The sequence below is a fragment of the Tachysurus vachellii genome, chromosome 2 (genome assembly GCF_030014155.1).
Source record: "Tachysurus vachellii isolate PV-2020 chromosome 2, HZAU_Pvac_v1, whole genome shotgun sequence".
Classification (NCBI taxonomy): Eukaryota; Metazoa; Chordata; class Actinopteri; order Siluriformes; family Bagridae; genus Tachysurus; species Tachysurus vachellii.
Window position 1 is genome coordinate 34704277 of NC_083461.1, and position 21782 is coordinate 34726058.

Here is a 21782-nt window from a genome sequence, read left to right on the forward strand (position 1 = left end):
CACTAAACTGTGAACTGAAACAGACTTCATTAATTCAGCATGCGATTTGGGATCAGGACAGAGCAGCACTCAAGCAAGTCAGTTTAGAAATACCAGGAGCCTTGAGCCCTCTGTCTGTGTGTGTGTGTGTGTGTGTGTGTGTGTGTGTGTGTGTGTTGTGTGTGTGTGCGTGCAAATTCACAACTACAAAAGGGTTTCAAGTTAAGCAGCTTAGACAATGTGAGAGCTCCATCTAGGTGGTTCTTTGTGGTACTGCAGAGAGACTGCTGTGGCGTACTTACATGATGGTGTTTGTTCCATAATTTGCAAAGATATGATTGTTTAGATGAAATTATATATATATATATATATATATATATATATATATATATATATATATATATATATATATATATATAGAGAGAGAGAGAGAGAGAGAGAGAGAGAGAGAGAGACAGAGAGAGCATTTAGACAACATATACCATGTGTTTGAACTTTTCCTATTCATTTGTGGATTTATGAAATGTTTCTCAGGCATGCTCGTGAAGTCCATTATTATTTGCTTTGTTTCTCACTGGGTCTCCGTCAGTCAGGTTTTAAGACAACCTTTTGGTCACAGCAGTCACATTATTTTGACCATCCATTGATTCACTGAATAACATGATTTTGAAAAGTGCAGAAAATAAATGGTTCATTCATGCACTGGGATTATTGTTTGAAGACAGTGTAAAACTTCATAAAAATATAACCAAAAGGAGGTAGATAAATAAAAAAGGATAAACTATATAAAAAAAATAACTATATAAAATATGAAAATATAAGTGAAAAATAATGTATATACATAAATATACATAAATGCATATGGTTTTAATTAATGTCCAGTTATTTTGATATTTTCCATTGGCTGCTGGGGCGTACAGAATTAAAATGTACCCTCTCTACAGATTGATTATGGGACACAGGAGTCATCTGGATAGTGTGGAGGAAAACAGATATTCAAAACAAAAAATGTTTAAAAAGTTATATTATATATATATAATATAATTATATATTATTATTATATATTATTAATTAATATCATCATTTATACATACACACACATAATATATACTATACATAATATATATATATATATATATATATATATATATATATATATATATATATATATATATATATATTATAATTGTTGCTTAAACTTCCACCTTGATGTCTTTAAGTTTCTGGCTGTATAAAACCATGGGTGTCCAATCTTATTTGCAAAGGGTTGGTGTGTGTGTCATTCCAATTAAGCAGGAGCCACATCTGATTCCACAAGTTTATCAGTTGATCTTTGTCTTTATATAAACTCTGGTGTTTTCTTGGTTGAAATGAAACCCTGAACCCACAGCGGTCCTTATCGGATAAGATTAGACTTCCTTTTGCTCTAGACATTTATCTGCTTATATAGATAAATTGAATGGATAGACAGATAGCTAGCTAGAATGTGTTTGTGTGAATTAGCCACAAAATTGTTAACTGACTCGTTTGTTTTCGTCCTAAGGAAGAAATATGATGGTTAAAAAAGAAAATTGCGGTCATTTAACATAAAGAACTGTATCTTGTCATTTATCTAAGACCTGAAGCAGATCATTTTTGTATAGAACATAATGATCTGTTTATCTGCCAAAAGGCATGCTTATAAGCCCAACGATCAATTAAGGCCAGGATAATACCAACATTGTAAATCTATGTTTAAATAGTATACTGTGTAAATACATATAGACCATTCTGTCAATGCTTGGGGTCGAGGCGGCAGGTCTTAGTTTAGGATCAGGGTGGAGAACCTGTGCTATTGACTATAGATGCCTTTGGAGACATTTTCATGCAATGTGTATCCATTTGTCTATGTACAGTAGAATCCTAGTATAGTTTGGTTTTCACAAATTTACTTTAAACCGAGACTACTGTACCTGTCTGATGAGCTAGTAAGATTTTAGTGTAAATAGAACAGTTGCTAAAGAATTTTTCAGCAAGTCAATCTGGGCGAAATCAATTCTGAGTACAAATGATGTGTTGAAATTCAGCTTCTGTTGCTACTGCTATATAGTTTAGAGCCACAGATGGAATGAAAATTGAGAGCATATTTCACTGCATCTCTACTGAAAGTGTGTGTGTGTGTGTGTGTAGTGTGTATGTGTGTGTGTGAGACAAGCAAAATGAAAATGAGTCTTGGATTCATTTAGCAGGCCATATTAAGAAAGCTGCAGATCTAATGTAAAAGGCAGTGAACTATGAAACAGGATTTTTCTCGTTTGTTGGTGTGGCCGAAATTATTCCACTGTACATCATTCGGAGTAAATCTCATTTTATTTTAAACACATTTTTGTGAATGCAGTGTTATGGATGCAGCAGAACTATATGTTGGTACATGATAAAACCAAAAGACATTTCAGTTTGAGTTGTGTTAAATGAAAGTATACTGTATGTGTATACCAGTTGTTTTGAAGGCAAGGTATTCTAATACTGATTTTAAAAAAGGTGACATGAATGTGCTCACTATTGATGATCAGACATTTTTAGAAGCTCCAGATAGCAGTTTTCATATGTTTTATACATGGAACAAACATGGCTTTGTAAAACAAAGACAGTGGTTCAAGAGTGCATTAACATGTGTTTAGGGAGGAGTGAGTGAGTGGCATGCCACAGAAATGGAGGCTCATTTCATGCAAGGTTACACACATCACTCTGTCTGGAGCTAAAGTAGTGTCTCTCACAAGACAGCACATGCAACATAGTCTTTTTGCGAGAATGTTTTTAATTTAAGTAAGGAGTTGAAGGAGGAAGAGTTGATTTAATATGTTGCTTTAAAGAGTATGTTGATAAGGTAGAAACTCCTTCAGGATATTGCACTCTTATTGCAAGGCTTGTTTAGTGTCAAATCTCCAGTAATTTCTGGATATTTCAATACCATTTTCTTGGGCTGAATGAGATACAGGCATGGTGCACAGGGACCGACAATTTATGTATCAGATTTACTGCAATTATTTTTCCTCCCACTTCATAAAGCTACCTTCTGCACACTTGGAACGAGATCTGGATAGCTAAAGACCATCTTCTATTGTCATAGAAGCTCTTCTGTTCATCCGTTTGTTGTTTTACGGCTATTTGGCCTAAGTCCTCTCTCTCCCACTACTCACTCAGACCATCAGTTACTCACAGCAAGCCTTGAACTGAAATGAACCAAAAGCATTTGGCAACAGCACGAGGTGGTAAGCAGACAGCCATACACCCCATGAACAAAGGTTGGCCCACCTTTTACCTTTGAAAAATATCTAATATTCACAGAAGTGTGACATTTTACTGCAACAGATGGTGCGGTTAGAGTAATGGCAGCAGAAAAATACATACCGTAGACGTGCCATTACTGAACACTTTCGTTCATTCCTGTTTTATTCCTATATTTACCATTTGCAATTTTTAAACCCATTGTAATTAGCTCCAATACCAAGAAAAACGATACCAAAACTGCTTGAGAGATTTATGACAAAGAAGGGAGGATAAATTGCTTTTATATAAATAAATATGTACAGTAAATAGCTGTGATATATGTCAGAGAAGAGGTTCAGAGTTTCTTCTGCCCTGTCTTGATTATGGCAATCAAGACTTCTAATCATGATTAATCTGAGTTCGAGGCTTAGTAAACGATGTGACATCTGAGGTGACAGATTTATTTACCCTTTTTGATGTATTTGCATGTGGCATTGAGGAGTAGGTCAGTGTTTTAAAGATAGAACTATGAGACTTTTAGGCTAATTCTTTAAATAATGTTTTTTTCTTGGTATTTTGTTAAGGCATAGGAAATATGCTGCATCCTTCTACAGTGTGTGGACTTTATGTCTAAATGATGCCTAAATAGTGTATATACCTGTACAGTGATGCCTCGAGATACGAGTTTAATTCGTTCCGTGACTTTGCTCATATCACAATTTGCTCGTATCTCAAAGCAATTTTCCCCGTTTAAATGAATTGAAATCCCATTAATCCGTTCCAGCTCGCAAAATTCCACTCCATTTGTTTTGTTTGTGTTTCGAATATGAAAAATGTACAGTACCTGTATTTATAAATGACAAATATTGTATAAAAACATACAGTAATAAAAGAGAATGTTAAAAAAAAATAAACTGGTTTTACTATAAAGTGTATTATTTACCTTGGAGATCAGACGACTTGAGCTAACGGAAGATGCGCACGGAGGTTGACGGAGGAGTAAACAGGCGGAGGAGTTAGGAGGAATTACACTTTCACTTTCGTTCACTTACTCGCTTACTGTACACTCTTAATGCTACTTTACACTTAAATGGAACTTAACTAAACTTCACGAAAATTAATGAACTTAACTGAAATTCTCTTAACTTAACTGAACTTAATTGCTACACTTTCTGTTTTCTTTACATTAATTTTGATTCATTTTCTTCATCGCTTTTCTCTTCACTTGTTTTTGCCTTTTTTGTCACTCTTTCCTCACTAAAATCTGCCGGTCGTTTTAATAAAATCCTGTCCAAGGAGGTTTGTTTCTTCCTCCCTTTTATTTACTCCCGGATGTTCGTATCTCACACGTGGTTGTTGGGGATCTTTGTTTCGGCGGCGTCGGCTCGGATGCTCATATCTCCAAAATTTGTTCGTATCTCAGGGCAAAAATTTGGTCGAATCACAGCTCGTATCTCAAAAAATTCGTATGTCAATGCACTCGTATCTCCAGCTATCACTGTACTTATATACTGGATTTCTCTTCACCGTAGCACTCATTGCTAAATTGAGGATGTCATGACTTTTTATGAGGGTGTACAGATATTAAAAATGAGGTAAAAAATGAGGTAAATTCCTAAATGAAAATAAAGATGAATAATTTGTCATGCACAATGCTACTTATTTCAGTGTACTTGGATACTAAATCTTTTTCCTCAATCATTTAAAGCGGTTTTAGCACATTATAACGCAAATAGGATATAGAAATTACATTTTGCCAGCACTTTCATGTTTTATTCAACCAATCTATTGTATTCCCCGTTTTAATGACACTAATGCATCTGGCAATTGCACAATCGAGCACTCTGTAATACACTGAAGAACTTCTTAGTTCTGTGTTTTTTTCATCAATACATTTACATCATTTTTGATGAGTTTTTTAAAAAAAAATAACAAGCATTTTCAATATAATGTGTGTCTGTGGTGTCTGTCATCTGTCACCTTCTCTGTACTGGTCATAGGAAAAGTCTATTTTTTGGGCATGATTTATGTGCAGAGGTATTAGCAACAAAAATATAAAGAATTGTAAGCTTGTATTGTATGAAGTACAATCTAAATGTAATCTACCTAAGCATTTGGAACAAGGCAGTGAATTATTAGTGAGTTCATAACAATAGAATAATTAAGCTCCAAGGAGACCTAATTATATGTTTTTAATTATAATTGTCTTAATGCCTGAGCATGGCCTTTTATTCCTATAGGAATTTTACAATATTATTACAGTCTGTAGTGAAGATTGTTTTGTAGGATTGAGATTTAACATTTATTTAAATGGCTTTTTTTGGCCCTTAGCAGTTTTTTGTGCTTTATGTATACATAACTCATTGCTGCGCTATTTATTTGGTAAAGAAAACCAAAAATGGTAGAATGTTAATCAATTTGTACAGTACAATTTAATTACGAGGGACATTTTTGGGTCCTGAGGCAAGACTAGTTGGGCGCCACTGCTTCGGGTCATTCTCTGTTACCAAGTAGTGGATCATACTGTGATCATACTGTGGTCCTCTGCAAACAGCAGGAAATAAATTGCAGAGCCATGGACCTATTATATTCTTCCACATCTCTTATTAAATAAACACTCTTTTACCTTTATTTCACAAACCCCGAGGCAATCAATGAAATTAAGCCGAATGGGTGTGCAAATTTAGTACATTTAGTCTGTAGTACAACTCGAACTGCAGCAATTTTATCCAACTACAGTAGCAACCAGAGCCGATCGGCCCTATACGATCACTACGCAAGTTGCGTAGGGCCCCGCAAATTCTGCAAGGCACCGCCTCCCCTGCCTCATTTTACAGCGCATGTTAATGTTTACTGTGTAGATGACAATATGAAGCTATCCATCTGGCCATGAAAAGAAAAAAAAGAAACAAAATGAGAGTGAAATGCGAGAACAGCAATCAGGTAAACATGTGTTCTCTTCAGGTTTGATGTCAGCAAGAGCAAATAACAGTAAAGTTAAGTTGATGTGATTCTGTCTCTAGTCTCTATCTGACTAGCTAAATTAGCTGTGCAGTGCTGCCAGTGCATCTTTTGACCTGTCTGTCACACAACAATTTATCGCGTGAACATTCGCGTGAATAAACGCCCAAGGGCAATGGTGTTTATAAACGGCAGCTCGATAACCGCGCCGCACGTTAACATGCGTTCATATGCGCGTGCAATCGCGCACGAAATGACACGCGCGCTTTCCAGCAGCATCTGTGTGGGGACCAGTACAAAAAGTAGCGTGATATCGCTCCTAAATGACAATGTTTATAGTCTCTCAATCAAGGTTACAACAACGTTAATGCAATATGGAAACCAATGGATTTACATTGGAATGGGCATAATGCCAGGTCAATATGAATGCACATCCCTCAGTAAATAATAACCATCAGGGATCAAGGGCCCCTTAGCAGAATTTTGCTTAGGGCCCCAAGGAGGTCAGGATCGGCTCTGGTAGCAAGGCAGAGGAAAAACAGAAAAAACAGAAAAAAATGTATATATTTGTTGTGCACATAAAATCATACCTACAATTTAACCTACAAATAATGGTATTCTTTCAGTTCGACAATTACTCCAGGGGAAAATGCTGACTAAATACAACAAACAAAACTAAAATTAAAAAATAAGCTTAATTTAAAAAATAAATGAATAAACGAATAAATAAACGAATAAATAAACGAATAAATAAATAAATAAATAAATAAATAAGAAGAAAGAAAAAAGATATTCTAGTTGTTTTAAAGTTTATATTACTTTACTTATTTATCATTGACCAAGCCAGCTGAAGTTTAGTTAATAAGTGAACACAGGTACACCAGAAAAGTTGTCACATTTTATGTCATTGCAAAACTTGAGTAATCGTGACTATGACTAGGATTATTGAGACAAACAGATTTAATATAATCATAAATCGTTTGGTTAAAATTAATTGCTGATTCAAGGTTTTTTTTTATTTCATTCTATTAGTCTAAAATGTATATGTATTTCTTTTTAAAACGTGTTTAAAATGATAAACATATGTCCTGATGACGGTTTTAATCTGATCCAGCAAAATAATTTAGAAGACATAAAACCTCTCTGTTATTTTACTAAGCGCCTAAATAATGCAAAGGTTCATTAATTCAGCTACAGAGAAATGTGCTAATTATGTGTAATTACTTATTATCAGACTAAAAATTGACACTTAATAATAGCTTTAGGTTATAACACTACACAGTGTTACGAAGAATTTGTTCATTTTGCTAATGAATTGCATTCTGTTTATCTGTTTAGTAAGTGGTAGACGTACCGTACCATATGTGTGTGTGTATATATATATATATATATATATATATATATATATATGTATATATATATGAATTGTGTGAATATACCTTGTTCTAGGTAATGTAGCATGTTACCTCAAATGAGTTTTAACAACTAAATTCTAACAACCCTGAAGCCATGTACTGTGATCAGATAATTATAATAACAGAATTTGGTTCTTTTCACGTGTTGTTGCATTTTTATCTTAGTTAAAATTAGTTTAACATAGTTGTGGCTTACCTTTGTGCCCCTACCCCTCTACAACAACACCCCATCCACCCCCACCATCCACCCCACCAGACATACTTACACACAAAGACTCAACACGCTTATACCCCCCAGACGCTCACACACACTCACACACACACACACACACACACACACTCACCACCCGCTCTGTCTCTCTTGCCTCTTGCCTTTGACAGAACAGCCATTTCACAGCGACAGTACACATAATTCACCTGCTCTTTAGCTACACAAGAAAGTGCAGGGAAAAAGGCGGGATGAATCACTTAGATAGAGTGTCTCCCATTTTTCTAAGGCAATGTGTGAGAAGAGATCACATCTATTTATTGCCATCAAGTGCCAGTGCAAGGATGGGTGCATAGATAGGCACTTGGACTGCAATAGCTGGTCTGCTGTTTATCACAGGTGGCTACTTCAGAGGAGGAACATTGCTATATCTCAACAAAGGATGTTTATTCTGTTTTTATTCCACACTAGCAGCAAATCACTAAGGTGTGAGTCTAGGTACAGTCGTTATGTAACATTATGGCATCACATCGAAGGAGGTGTGAGGAAAGGGGGAGAAGACCAGAAACATTGATTAGATAGTTGCTTGATTGCTGCTTTCAGATAATCAGTAGCAACTGCAAGTTCAAAAACAGCAAAATATGATTTATAGACACATAACGGCATTAAACACAACAGCAAAACTGAAAACTCATCAGGAATCTTAAGAGTACTCAAACAAGAAAAAGCAGGTGTTAAGTGTACGATCGATTACAGCATGTATCAGTGTGTATCAGTGTAGATACTGCATGAATATAGTCTGGAACAGGGCTTCTCAAACCTTCTGCTACCAAGGAATTCTCACTCACTCATCTTCTACCGCTTATGCGAACTACCTCGGGTCACGGGGAGCCTGTGCCTATCTCAGGCGTCATCGGGCATCAAGGCAGGATACACCGTGGACGGAGTGCCAACCCATTGCCACTCACGCAATCACACACTACGGACAATTTTTCCAGAGATGCCAATCAACCTACCATGCATGTCTTTGGACCGGGGGAGGAAACCGGAGTACCCGGAGGAAACCCCCGAGGCACGGGGAGAACATGCAAACTCCACACACACAAGGCGGAGGCGGGAATCGAACCCCCAACCCTGGAGGTGTGAGGCGAACGTGCTAACCACTAAGCCACCGTGCCCCCCCAAGGAATTCTAACTCTGTTAATTATTAGTTGCATAATTAGTTGCATAGTTGCATAAATACAATTTTGTTCATTAAATATTGCAAGTTTTTGGCAAACACATTCCATCAAATTTGTTTACTGTAGCCATCATTTTTTCCAGCCAAAATTTAGATTTAAAAATCATGCAAATTGTAATTTTAAAAAAACAAAAAGGAAAATTGGAAATCTTTTATTTTTTTTGTATTACTTAACATCTAAAAGGTTGTTAAACTTGTCATTAAACATAAATAGAAATTATTTATATTCTCTACTCTATTATTTGATTTATTATTTTATATTAGGCTTCAATTCATTGGCTATTTTCAAGCGGTGGTTGAAGACCTACTTATTCAGGAAACACTTCAACTAGCACTTCTTGCCTTATCTTTTGCATTATAAAAAAAAAAAAAAAAAAAAAAAACGTTGACACTTTTTCATTGAAACTTTGAACAAATGTTTTAAACTCATGGTATCTTAAGTATGTAACCTTGTGAACCAGCATTAATGTTTTCAACGCTAGAGATTTAAGCACTTATGTACGTCGTCAAACCTGATCATGATCTGCATCATCTTAACAAATTTAAAAATATGGATTGAGTTTAAGCTGGACAGTTATTTGGTATAGTAAACCTAACCTAAACCTAATTAATAACCTAATCATACACAGACACAATGAACACTCACAATGATAGTGCCTTAGTCATCATCTAACCTGGCTAATCACCAGAATTCTATGATCATGTGATCTTGTATCCTAATTTTCTAAATATCTCGAACGTCATAGGCACTTCTGTGTGGTAGTTTTTAAGGATATTTTTTAACAACTAATTGATCAAAATTGCTAAAAAAATATTTTATTAATGTAACTAAGGAAATTAATATAATTTTCAGCATAAGATCATGAAGATGTGGCAATTATGAAGCACTTATGTCTTTTTCTAGTCTGGAAAATTACAAAAGAGCCAAAACACTGTTAAGACATTAATGTTAATTAAAGAGATGATCATTTATTCAGATAAATATTTTTTATGAAATAAAGTAAGCTTCCACAGCTCATAAGTTTTCAGTCCTCAAATCCAAGGTATAAATTTTATTAGTATAGTACTTGTAATAGTGGACACTGTCACAAAAGACCCTCTGGAGTGAAACCTCTAGAATAAACCTTCATGAACCCTCTATGTCTGCTCTTTTACTGAGGCTGTTCTGTAACTATGGTGCTTATAAGAGAAAGTTTTGCCCCATGCTGTAGCCTTTCATTTATTTTTTTGTTATATACCAACAAACACCCTGCACTTTTTTATCAAAGGCATAGCAGATCATAAAAGCCCGAAAAAAGAGACACCAAAATGGCCTTGTGGCAGTAGCACACAGCGGCCACTCCGGACTCCAATATGATGTTATTTATGTTGTCGCCTGTTGCTGGTAACTGGGAGAGGGGATGCATAAAGCCTGCTTGTGATAGTGATGCTTCCCTCCCACATGTGCTGTACAACTACTGCGCTCGGTTTGCAGTACAACGTAGCGGAAAGGAAAACCATCCCTCTCCACAATGACCAAATAATCTGTCTATCAAGGGCCAAGGTGATTAGAAATCTATGCAGAGTTAATCCACGGAAGGCTGTTGGACCAGACAGCATACCTGACATCTTCAACATTTCCCTGAGCAGCGCTGTTGTGCCTCAAGACAACCACCAAGAGAGTCAAGAAGCTTTTATTGTCATTTCAACCATATATAGCTGTTGCAGTACATAGTGAAATGAGACAACGTTTCTCCAGGATCAAGGTGCTACATAAAACAAAGACAGGGCTAAAGACTTGTAAGTAGTCTTAGCCACATAAAGTGCAACTGTGCAACCTGGTGCAAACAGTGCAGGACAAGACAAACAAGACAGACAAGACAGTGCAGGACAAAAGACAGTGCAGGACAAGACAGTGCAGGACAAGACAGTGCAGGACAAGAGACGAAAGTTACAAGACAATACAAAAAGTACAAAAAATGCAGTACACAAAAGACAATAAATAGTAAACAGTAACAGAAACAGCGCCGACCGACCAGTGTTAATACTGTATGTGAATACTGAATGTTCAAACAATATTTCGTGCAGTAACATTAGAATGAACACAGTTTCTTTGCAGCAGGTCCTTGGGATAATATATATGTCCCAGAGCCAAAGAGGTCTACAATGTCCTGCCGCAATGACTATCGTCCCTTTGTAATAAAGTGCCTCGGGAGGCTCGTCATGATTGAATGACTGGGAGACCTTAGACCTTAGTCAGTCCGGATCGGTTACAGCATCTCCAGCATCACCATATTGAGTACTGGAGCCTCTCAGTCCGTGCCCAACCTACAGTACTGCTGTTCAGTCTGCTGACTCACGACTGTGTACTGTAGCAATGCACAGCTTAAACCATATCATTAAGTTCGCCGATGACATGACCGTGGTGGGTCTCATCAGCAAGAACGACAAATCAGCATACAGAGAGGTGGTGCAACAGCTAACTGCCTGGTTGTTGACTTCAGAAGAGCACAGAGCGACTACTCTCTGAATATTGATGGATTCTCTGTAGAGAACTTCACCTTGTCACTCAACACCAGCTCCATCACCAAGAAAGCCTAGAAGAATCTCTGCTTTCTACCACTTGTTTACACCACTTGCTGTATCTGCAAAGCCAACAGCATTGTGGATGACCCCATACACCGCTCACACACACTCTTCACACTCCTGCCATCTGGAAAAAGTTACTAAAGCATTCGGGCCTCCTGACAAGACTGTGTAACAGTTTCTTACCACAAGCCATCAGACTTCTCAACAACTGAACTGAACTTTACCATGCACAACACACACACACACACACACACACACACTCAACTGTGTGGACTAAACTTATCTGCACCAAATACACACTCTTCCGATATACAGTACCACCCATATAAAACTGTTTGCATACTGTTTTGCACACTATCTTCGCACATTCAGTCAATTGCTGTTTTTCACAGCTCTTTTCACAACAATACCTCATATAGCTGCTGCTATTATATTATGCATTCATTCCAGCACAATATACAGTACAGTGTGTACTCTGGTTGGTGCTGATTTTGTGGATTGTTTTTTTGTGGATTGTAGTATTTTGTATCATTTGTTTGCACTAGGTTGTACAGATGCACTTTATGAGGCTAGGACTAACTTACTTTAAGTCCTTAGCTCTTTTTTTTGTTCTATGTAGCTCTGTTTTTGTTTTATGTAGCACCATAGTCCTGGAGAAACTAGTAGTATTTTATGATCAATGCAAAACTTGATACTGAGCCAGTGCATTGTGAATAAAATGGGAAATAGGAATAAAATGGGATTATGTTACATACTAGAACTTCCACAGTAAGGCATTTTTACATTATTTAAGAATAATAACAAATAAGACCTGAGTCAGGGGCACGGTGGCTTAGTGGTTAGCACGTTCGCCTCACACCTCCAGGGTTGGGGGTTCGATTCCCGCCTCCGCCTTGTGTGTGTGGAGTTTGCATGTTCTCCCCGTGCCTCGGGGGTTTCCTCCGGGTACTCCGGTTTCCTCCCCCGGTCCAAAGACATGCATGGTAGGTTGATTGGCATCTCTGGAAAATTGTCCTTAGTGTGTGATTGCGTGAGTGAATGAGAGTGTGTGTGTGTGCCCTGCGATGGGTTGGCACTCTGTCCAGGGGGTATCCTGCCTTGATGCCCGATGACGCCTGAGATAGGCACAGGCTCCCCGTGACCCGAGGTAGTTCGGATAAGCGGTAGAAAATGAGTGAGTGAGAGATAATGTAAAAAAGGCTGTGCTTAGGTCAAAAGGCTCAAGCAAAATGAGGCTTGTGGCTTGAACCTACTGTACAGTACTACTGCATGAGACATTGCCTTCACTAATTTACACACCTCTACATCTCTTAGTATCCTCTGACTGACGAAGGCATATATCATTAAATCTTATGAAAAAAAAAAAATGCCTTTGAAAATCTGTGCTTGACAAAGACCCAAAGATTAGCCCTAAAGGCCTAGCTAATTGCCGTAACATACAGTAGTCTCCTATAACCCTGTAAGACACAAGAAAGAGAGAAGAGTGCTGACAGTGTGGGTGAGTCTTAGCCTTAGCCTTGGATTTGGCTTTGTGATTATGCCATTGGCACTCATTCACCTCACTGTGAGGACTATAACGGTGGAGTTGAGGCTTTCAAACTCATCTGAAGCATTTAGACTTTCTGCTACAGAATATATGCTGCTTTTATTCTCACTAAACATCTCTAGTGTCTGGTGCCACTAATGCTGCAATCTTTTCCATTAGAGAGCTAACTAATATACATTTAACACAAATAAAGCTATTACTGTCGACAGAGGAAGAATGATTAAACGTCCTGCTCTCAGCACACTGAACAACCTGAATGTTTGCCATGTAGAGTGTTTAACATACTTTAGTTGAGGATGTATTGATATTCTAGATAAAAAGCTGCAAAAGGGTAAAGTAAAAAAAAAAAAATACAACAATATAGTAGTGCTAAGACATCGTTATCTTCCTTCCGGTCAATTCTCTATTGCTCATTTGAAGAGACTATTTTTCAGCGATAGAGGGTATATGAGCATATAAGTCTGCCTAGACCAGGGGTGTCAAACTCAAATTCACAGTGGGCCAAAATATAAAACTGAGATAAAGTCAAACTGAATATTTATTGAAAAATGAACTGCAACTGATATGTAATGTTCAACCTTTTTCATATGGAAACAAACTTTAGTTTTGCTTGAACACAGGATTTGGAACAACCAGAGCTTGATATGACAAACACATAAGAAATGAAATTTGAAATAAAAAGACACATCAGTGGTGTTCGTTTCTTATTTAAATAAATAAATAAATGATGTTTCTCACTGGATCATTTTAAGTTCCTTTTTGAAGTGGATCTTTTTCAAAACCAACAACAAAACAACCAAAAATAATCATTTCATTCAATGAAAATCCAACTTTTCGACTAGTGTATTCTTATGTTATATTCTTTGGTTACAGACACGTTAGCTCCGTTAGCACACAAGACAAACAGGTCTGTTCTTTATATTCGTGAACAGATAATCTGCCTCCCATCTGTCTTGAAAGCTCTTATTGTCCATCTTTCGTTTGACCATTTTTGTAGAGGGTGGAGTTAACTTGCTCGATGTGACCGTAACATGGTTGTTAACGACTGTCAACAGAGAATGAGGGGCGCTCGCTGTACGCGACTACGCGCCAATACAGTGGCAAGGCATTCTGGGATTTGTAGTATTAGCGGAGCATGCGGCTAGCCAGCTGTAATGCACATTTGATATGATCTCGTGGGCCAAATATAATTACACTGAGTTTGACACCCCTGGCCTAAAGAATGCTAAGAGATGATAAGATGTTATGTGATGAAGCTTGCCATGATTGCATCTGCATGCCTGAGACATCATCTGTGATATAGAGTAAAACCAAAGACTTTTTTGCACCTTTTTACTGTCATAAGCATTGTTGGGCAATAACGTGTTACTAGTAACGCATTACTGTAACGCAGTCACATTTGACAGTAACCAATACTCTAACGCATTACTTTTTAAATAAAATAACTCAGTTCACGTTACCATATGGTGCGTTTGTCCGTTACTTTTTAAATGAATTCATTTTGGCTGAAGTTTAGCCTACAGACCTGTTTACAGCAGCGAAGCATTGTAGGATCAGTGGAAGCCAACCTGTAAACACGAAGACGCCGCACTGTGGGCGTGTTTCCGTTTATTCAAGTATGGACGGCAGTAACGGCGATTCAAGGCGAGAGCAAGACGAGTTTCTCTAAGAGGAAATATGCCCATTATTTCACTTTAGTTTAGCATAAAGACAAAAACCTTTTAATCAAATGTAAGCTGTGTCTTTCTGGTTCAAAGGTCCTGTCCATTAATGGGAACATTAAAGAACGTTCTTTAAAAAAGTAACTAAAAATGTACATTCAACAGTAACGCTCAACAAAATAATTGAGTTACTTTTTGAATGAAGTAACTAGTAACTGTAACTAGTTACTATTTCTTAGTAACTAGCACAACACTGCTCATGAGACTAAATGTTAATAAAACATTAAACCATAGCTGCAAAATTCTGGATAAATACAAACTTCCATTGTATTCCACTGAATCAACTGAATCAAAATCTCAGAATCATTTCAGAGTTTATCATTCAAGCTTATGATATACTTCATGTTCAATATCCACCTCGGTTTTGAGTGATGTTTTATCATTAAAAAAATGCCAATTAAAATAAGTCACTATGTCAGAAAATCAGGTAGGCCTAGGCCTGAAAAAGATGTTTTTATAATTAGAGAACAACCTAATCTGTCTTTGTAGAGGTCAGACAGCTTATCGGTCAGAAGTTTAGTCAAGGAAGGATTTCATGAATATAGGCAGTCTATTTTAACTGAGTTAAGGTCCTCAAAATTAACTTTTTTTAACCATGCATTCACAGCCAATATTTTAGTTAGTACACTAAATTTCATTCACCTTTGGGAAAATTTATGGCATAATTTATATAAAATGGAAAAAAAAAATCTAATGGAATGCTATTGAAATGAAAGTATTTCATTTGTAACTACAAACATTGATATAGGGTACCTTTAGAAATGTCATGGTATTTAATTAAACCAAAATAACCTTTTAATGTCAAGATTTATAGATATACTTGACTTGTATAAAAGGTACAAAATGTATTCACTCGGGGGGGGCACGGTGGCTTAGTGGTTAGCACGTTCGCCTCACATGAATAGAAAATGAATGAATGAATGAAAGTACAGGTGTCTGTCATCTACAATGAACTTGTGCTATGAAGACAATGATCTAATATTACACATTTCTCATGACTTGTGTGGAAAAGTGACTCCGTGTTTAAATGGACTGCACAAGATCAGTAAAATACCTGTTGGTTCCTAGCATTCACAGATGATTTGGACCTGTTTGGATTTTTTCCTGATCAGTGATCCGAGTTGTGTGTCCTGATTCATTTTGTTAATGCAAACTATTTTGTGATATCCCTACAGATATAGTGATATTGCTCCCCTCTATACATAGACATTATACATACATAGATGCATACACACAGTTGTGCTCAAAAGTTTGCATACCGTGGGAGAATTTGCAAGATGTGTACCATTTTTTTAAAGAAAATATGAGTGAGAAGGCAAAAAACATTTATTTTATTTCTTATTGGACTCAAGTTCATATCATAGGCATAACAGAAAGCATAACAGAAAGCTGTTTTGATAATCATCAAGAAAATAATCGCTGTTCAAAAGTTTGCATACCTTTAGTTCTTAATATTGTGTAGTGCCCCATTTAGCATCAATGATAGCATGCAGTCTTTTGTAATAATTTTGTGCATGAAGTAAGGAGACTGTGATGCCCACGCCACCCAACTTTGTCTGCTGTAGCCATTGAAGGGCCAACCTTGCCTTGTGCTTTGGATCATTGTCATGTTGGAACATCCAAGAACATCCCATGTGCAGCTTTGTGTCAGTATTTTCTGATAACATGCTGCATTCATCTTGCAATCACTTTTTCCTAACTTCCCTGTGCCACTGGGGCTCATACAGCCCTATAACATAAGAGATCCAGTAGCATGCTTTACAGTGGGGATGGTGTACATTTCACTGTAGGCTTTGTTGTCTCCTCTCCAAATAGCATCCATGGTTGTGATTGTAAAGTTCAGTTTTGGTCTCATCACTCTAAATGACTCTGCTACAGACTCTGGTGTGCTACAGCCGGGCCATTTTGTGGCATGGGCAAGGTAACAGCTTTCTCCTGGCTAACTCGACCATGTAGTTCATTTAAGTATCTCCTTAGTGTGCTCCTTGAAACAACAACAACAGCACTTTTTTTCCAGAGCAGTCTGTATTTCTCTCAAAGTTGTTTGTGGGTTTTTCTTTGTGTCCCAAACAATTCTTCTGGCATTAATGGGTGAATTCTTTCTTGCTGTACCTGAGCTTAGTTTCAACACAAACTCTTATTTTTCCTCATTACCAGAGTTTGAACAGTACTGACTGGCATTTTCAAGTGTAGATATATCTTTTTATATCCTTTCCTTGCTTTATAAAGTGCAGTATCTAGCCAAGTCAGTGCATCACCTCATGAGCTGAGAAACTCACTGACTATTTATGCACAGACACTAAAGTATTAATGCTCAATTTGGATATTTTGCTCAGATCTGATTTTTTTGTTTGGCTGTTCACATTACCTTTTAAAATGTGGCCTATATCAGAAACCAGTGTGAACTGTTTGCTGTTTCGAACTGACCCGCATGCGCAAACGAACAATAACAATGACGTCACACGCAGCACGCCGTTGCGCTAAAGTTGGCGAGGTTATGGAGGAAGTAAACATTTTCGCTTTCATTTCTAAATGTTTGTGTAATGGCGGCACAGAGACGCAGTGTTTTGAACATTTTCGGATGTCGAGGGCAACTTTTGATTATTTGATCCATTTTGTAGGCGTAGTCACGTTTGTGTGCGTATTCGCCGGCGCATAATTGTGACGAATGTCGATGTAGATTGACGTAAAAGTCACATCAAATCCGCCTTGGTTGTTCACACTGCGGCCACATTGGAAAAAATCAGATTTGGGTCTGATTCAGGACCACATATGGAAGTGGTCTGAATCTGATTTGAAAAAATCAGATCTGGGCTAGATTTGAGTGTTCACACTACTCCTGAAGAAGTCTGACCTGGTCACTTGACCCCAAAAAATCAAATTTGGGCCACTTTTACCTGCAGTGTGAACGGGGCCTAATTACAATTACAATGAGTCACATGTGTGGAAACTTTCCTTTAATAGCCATTTAAACCTCTGGGTGTCAACCTGTGTATTTATAATGTGGCCAAATATTGAAAGATATTTAAACTTGTTTAGGTGATTTCAGTTATCATTAGGTTTTAAAAAGAAGTCAAACAACTAAGTAATAATTAATGACTTCATGTGTGCACTATCCTTAAATAAGAAAAAAGTTTAGAAAAATAAGAAGATATTGATTAGCAATTTCCTTTAGGGTATGCAAACATTTAAGCACAACTGTACATTTAAATAAATAATAATCCACTGCAGAACCCAAATAATCATCTGCACACTCTGCTTTCATTCAGCTTTCCTTGCTCTTGTGAGCATAACTGAATCCGGTGCTTGTTGTCCAAATGGTTACCTGGGCAACGCTGCTCGCTGCATTTGTGGACTTCTTCTCCATTGCCTTCACACTGTTGCCCTGTGACAGCTAGGCCTTGGCACACCCGTACACGCCGCTGCCAGCCTCCATCACATGACTTTGAACACCCACTCCATGGGCCCCAAGGGTTCCACTGGCCGTTTGCTGTGACACACAAACGCACACAAAAATAAGAAAGTTTGCACTACTTTTCACAAAACGAATCATTTTTATGAACAGTAATGAGATTTGACCTCTATGTGTATGCCATTTAAAATAACAGGATATTTGCTCTGAAAGTGACACATACAAAAGTATCGCGTGATGAACTTTATAAATTCATGTTATAAATTTAACTCGTATGTTAGCTTTAAAGTGACTCGAGGTTTTCTTTAAAATGGACATATTTTATGGCTCCAAGATATGAAAAGCTTTCAGAATTTTATTTCACCTCTAAATTTAAGCAATAAATATCAAGTGAAATAATGAGAAATGCATTATTTAATTAATAAAAGGGTGTTGGGCAAACGTCTATAATTTCTTGCACTTTACAAATAATAAAATATATTTTATGATAAAAATTCAAAAGCTGTCAGTATAGTTTATGGTGTGTTAATGAATAGCATAAAATCCTGTGTTTAAAAAGATGGCCCTGTTACGGTGCTATGATAAATAACAAACTTGAAATGTACAACTTAAGCATACAAAAAGACACCCATTTGCTCCATGTTTACTTTTAATATAAAGCTCAGAATAAAGTCATTTTTTTTTTATAAAACATTTTCCTGAAATGCAGAAACTTGAATCTAAAACATCTAAAACATCCATTTTTTAAATCCACACTTAAGCTGACTTTGTTTTACATTTTATTTATTTTGAATGAATAAAACTGCATTTATGATTCCTATTTATTTGTAAAACCACAAAAAAATATATATAAGTATATAAGGTGCATTCATAATAGTTTTTAAATAAAGGCTTCAGTTCATGTAAGTAGCTTAATGACCGTAAACATTTAGTGTACTAATGTCTATGCCAGGTCTGAAGGTTCAATTCCTATTGAGCGGATTTCACAAGGCACATTATCAGTACATATTAAACTTTTAATCAGGGTTGTTTAGGTGATTTCAGTTATCATTAGGTTTTATAAAGGAGTCAAACAACTATGTGATAATTAATGACTTCATGTAAATAAGAAAAAAATGTAAAAATAAATAAATAAATAAATATTGCATTATCAGTCATATTTTCCAATTAAATAGAGTATGCTAATTTTTTTAGCTTAACTCTCTTTGGTCCACATGGTCTGTTGATAGTCTTGAATAATTCTACATAGCAATTAAAAATGTACAAGAATTGTTGTACATTAATTGTTCATTTGGGTGATGCATGTTCTACTTCACTGGCACTTTCATCAAGAGATTTGTGTACCTCTAAAATGATAATTGTGCTTACAAACTGATAAGTAAGTGACAAACATAAGTGAATGTCAATTACAAAATGAGCATTTAGAGTATATTCAGCTCTGCATGGCTGGTTTGTTGTCTAACAAACTCACTTTAATAATCGTGTTTAGCGTTTTGATGTGAATATTTCCAGTGTTTCATTTTGCTAAAATATGGTGTTCTAAAATGTGTATGTACAGTCAGGTGGTTAAAGGGATAAAACAACATAGGAATGTTTTCAGCCACTACAGAACAGCTTCAAAAAACCTTGGCACAGATTCTACAAATTACTGGAAAGGTACTAGAGCAATAAAAACCCTTCTCCCAAAAAGATTGTTTTGTTGTCGTTGCTGGTGGAGAGCTGGTGGTTGAGGAGACTGTGGAGAGGCATTTTGCTGACACTGTTTGAGTCAGTTCTCCCTCCCATTAGAGGAAAGAGTCACTGCAAATCAATACAAATATATTTTGATTGAACAACTTTATCATATGATAAACTAATATGTTGGAGTTTTCTTTTCCGACATAACAACGCCCCTATCCGCAGGGTTCAGGGGCTCACGGAATGCTTTTTGACGTGTATGCATGATGTGTAAATTGATTATTAGACAGCGTTCTCCTTCACCATCACCAACTGAGGAAAATTCTTGAAAAGATTAGAGCGCCATCTCACCTACTGTATAGCAAGGTACATTTACGCTGTTATACTTGTTAAGGCTTACATTTATGTTTGACTAAATAATTCAATTCAAGTTTATTTGTATAGCGCTTTTTACAATAGACGTCGTCTCAAAGCAGCTTTAAAGAACATAAACATAGAACAGAAGGTAAACATAAGGAGAAGTATAAAGAATGAATATAATAAAAATTCAAGATATACTATATATAGTTCACAGTATGTATGTATGTACGTATGTATATGTATATAATCCCTTTATCCAAATAATAGTGGAAAAATATTCAGCACCGGTCATGCAAAAAATAATGAACCTGGTCAACCGGTGAAGCCTAAACTTCATTTGAGACTGTTTATCTCCATCCTTTGTCTTCTCCTAACTCTATAGCTTACCTTTATATTCGCCTCTCCTTCCACACTTCTCCAATGCTCAGCTGTTTTTTTTTTCTATACTGTATATCTGCATCTTTTAATCAGAAAATTAACTTGGAAAGTATTGGAAATGATGTCACAGGTAGAGTATGATGTAAAACAGAAGAGAAAAGGTCTTTAGTGTTTGTCCTGGTAAGTGCATTGTTCTCTTACTGATTTCAAAATGGGTTTTTGTCTTAGATTCATGGATATTCTTTATATGTGTACTTAAAGGTGGAGTGTAAGAGACAACTCTGCTTTGCTTATTGAGAAACATGTGCCAGTGTTCAGCTATATGTAATCATTTGTTAACATCCATCTTACTCTGGTGGGCATGAAGACTAAGGTGGGAAGTAAAGAAGAAGAAGAAGAAGAAGAAGAAGAAAAAATAGAAGATCGCTAAACTCAGGTCTATATTTTAACACCTTAAATGCCATTCCTGTATGCCTGAAAAGTCTCAGGCTGGACAGCAGGCCTCACCCCTAACAATGATCATGTTTTTTGTTCCAGAGCTCTGGCATCTTTAATGGTTTAATATGCTCTCTGGACAAAAGCACTACAAGCTCAAATGAACAAGTTTTTTATTGTGGGTTAAATAGATTATACCAGAGGCTGTACAGTACATAGGTCAAGGCAAAATGTTTAAACGTAATAAATATGGGGAAATGATGTCTGCAGCCATCCATCTGCAGCCAAGGTGTTACTCATCCTCATTCCTGACATTTGCAATGTTTATAACATTTCTTGTCTAAAATGTAGACTTTTTTGTCTAAATATAGACTGTCTAAGGACTATGAAGCAGAAAGATGTATTTCTCTTATTTCTGGTTACGTAAAAAGTTGTAATTCCCAATTGGTGATAGAAGCATGGCTGTGTTATATTATATATTGTCTGATGTTAATGATGGATTTTGCATTTTGTAAATATTATCAAAAATGTTCCATTGGATTCCTCCATACTGTATATGTATCCCCTTTTTTCAGCCATTGTTTCGTGTCTGGTTATAGGATTAACAAAAAAAAAAAAAAATGTTTAGAAATA

At 36.5% G+C, this 21782-nt stretch overlaps 1 protein-coding gene across 1 annotated transcript in view; it reads left to right on the forward strand.

Moving 5' to 3' along the window:
- Window positions 1–21782, forward strand: part of adgrb3 (adhesion G protein-coupled receptor B3) — a 181156-nt gene that overhangs the window by 86018 nt on the left and 73356 nt on the right. The gene's annotated exons all lie outside the window — the stretch shown is intronic.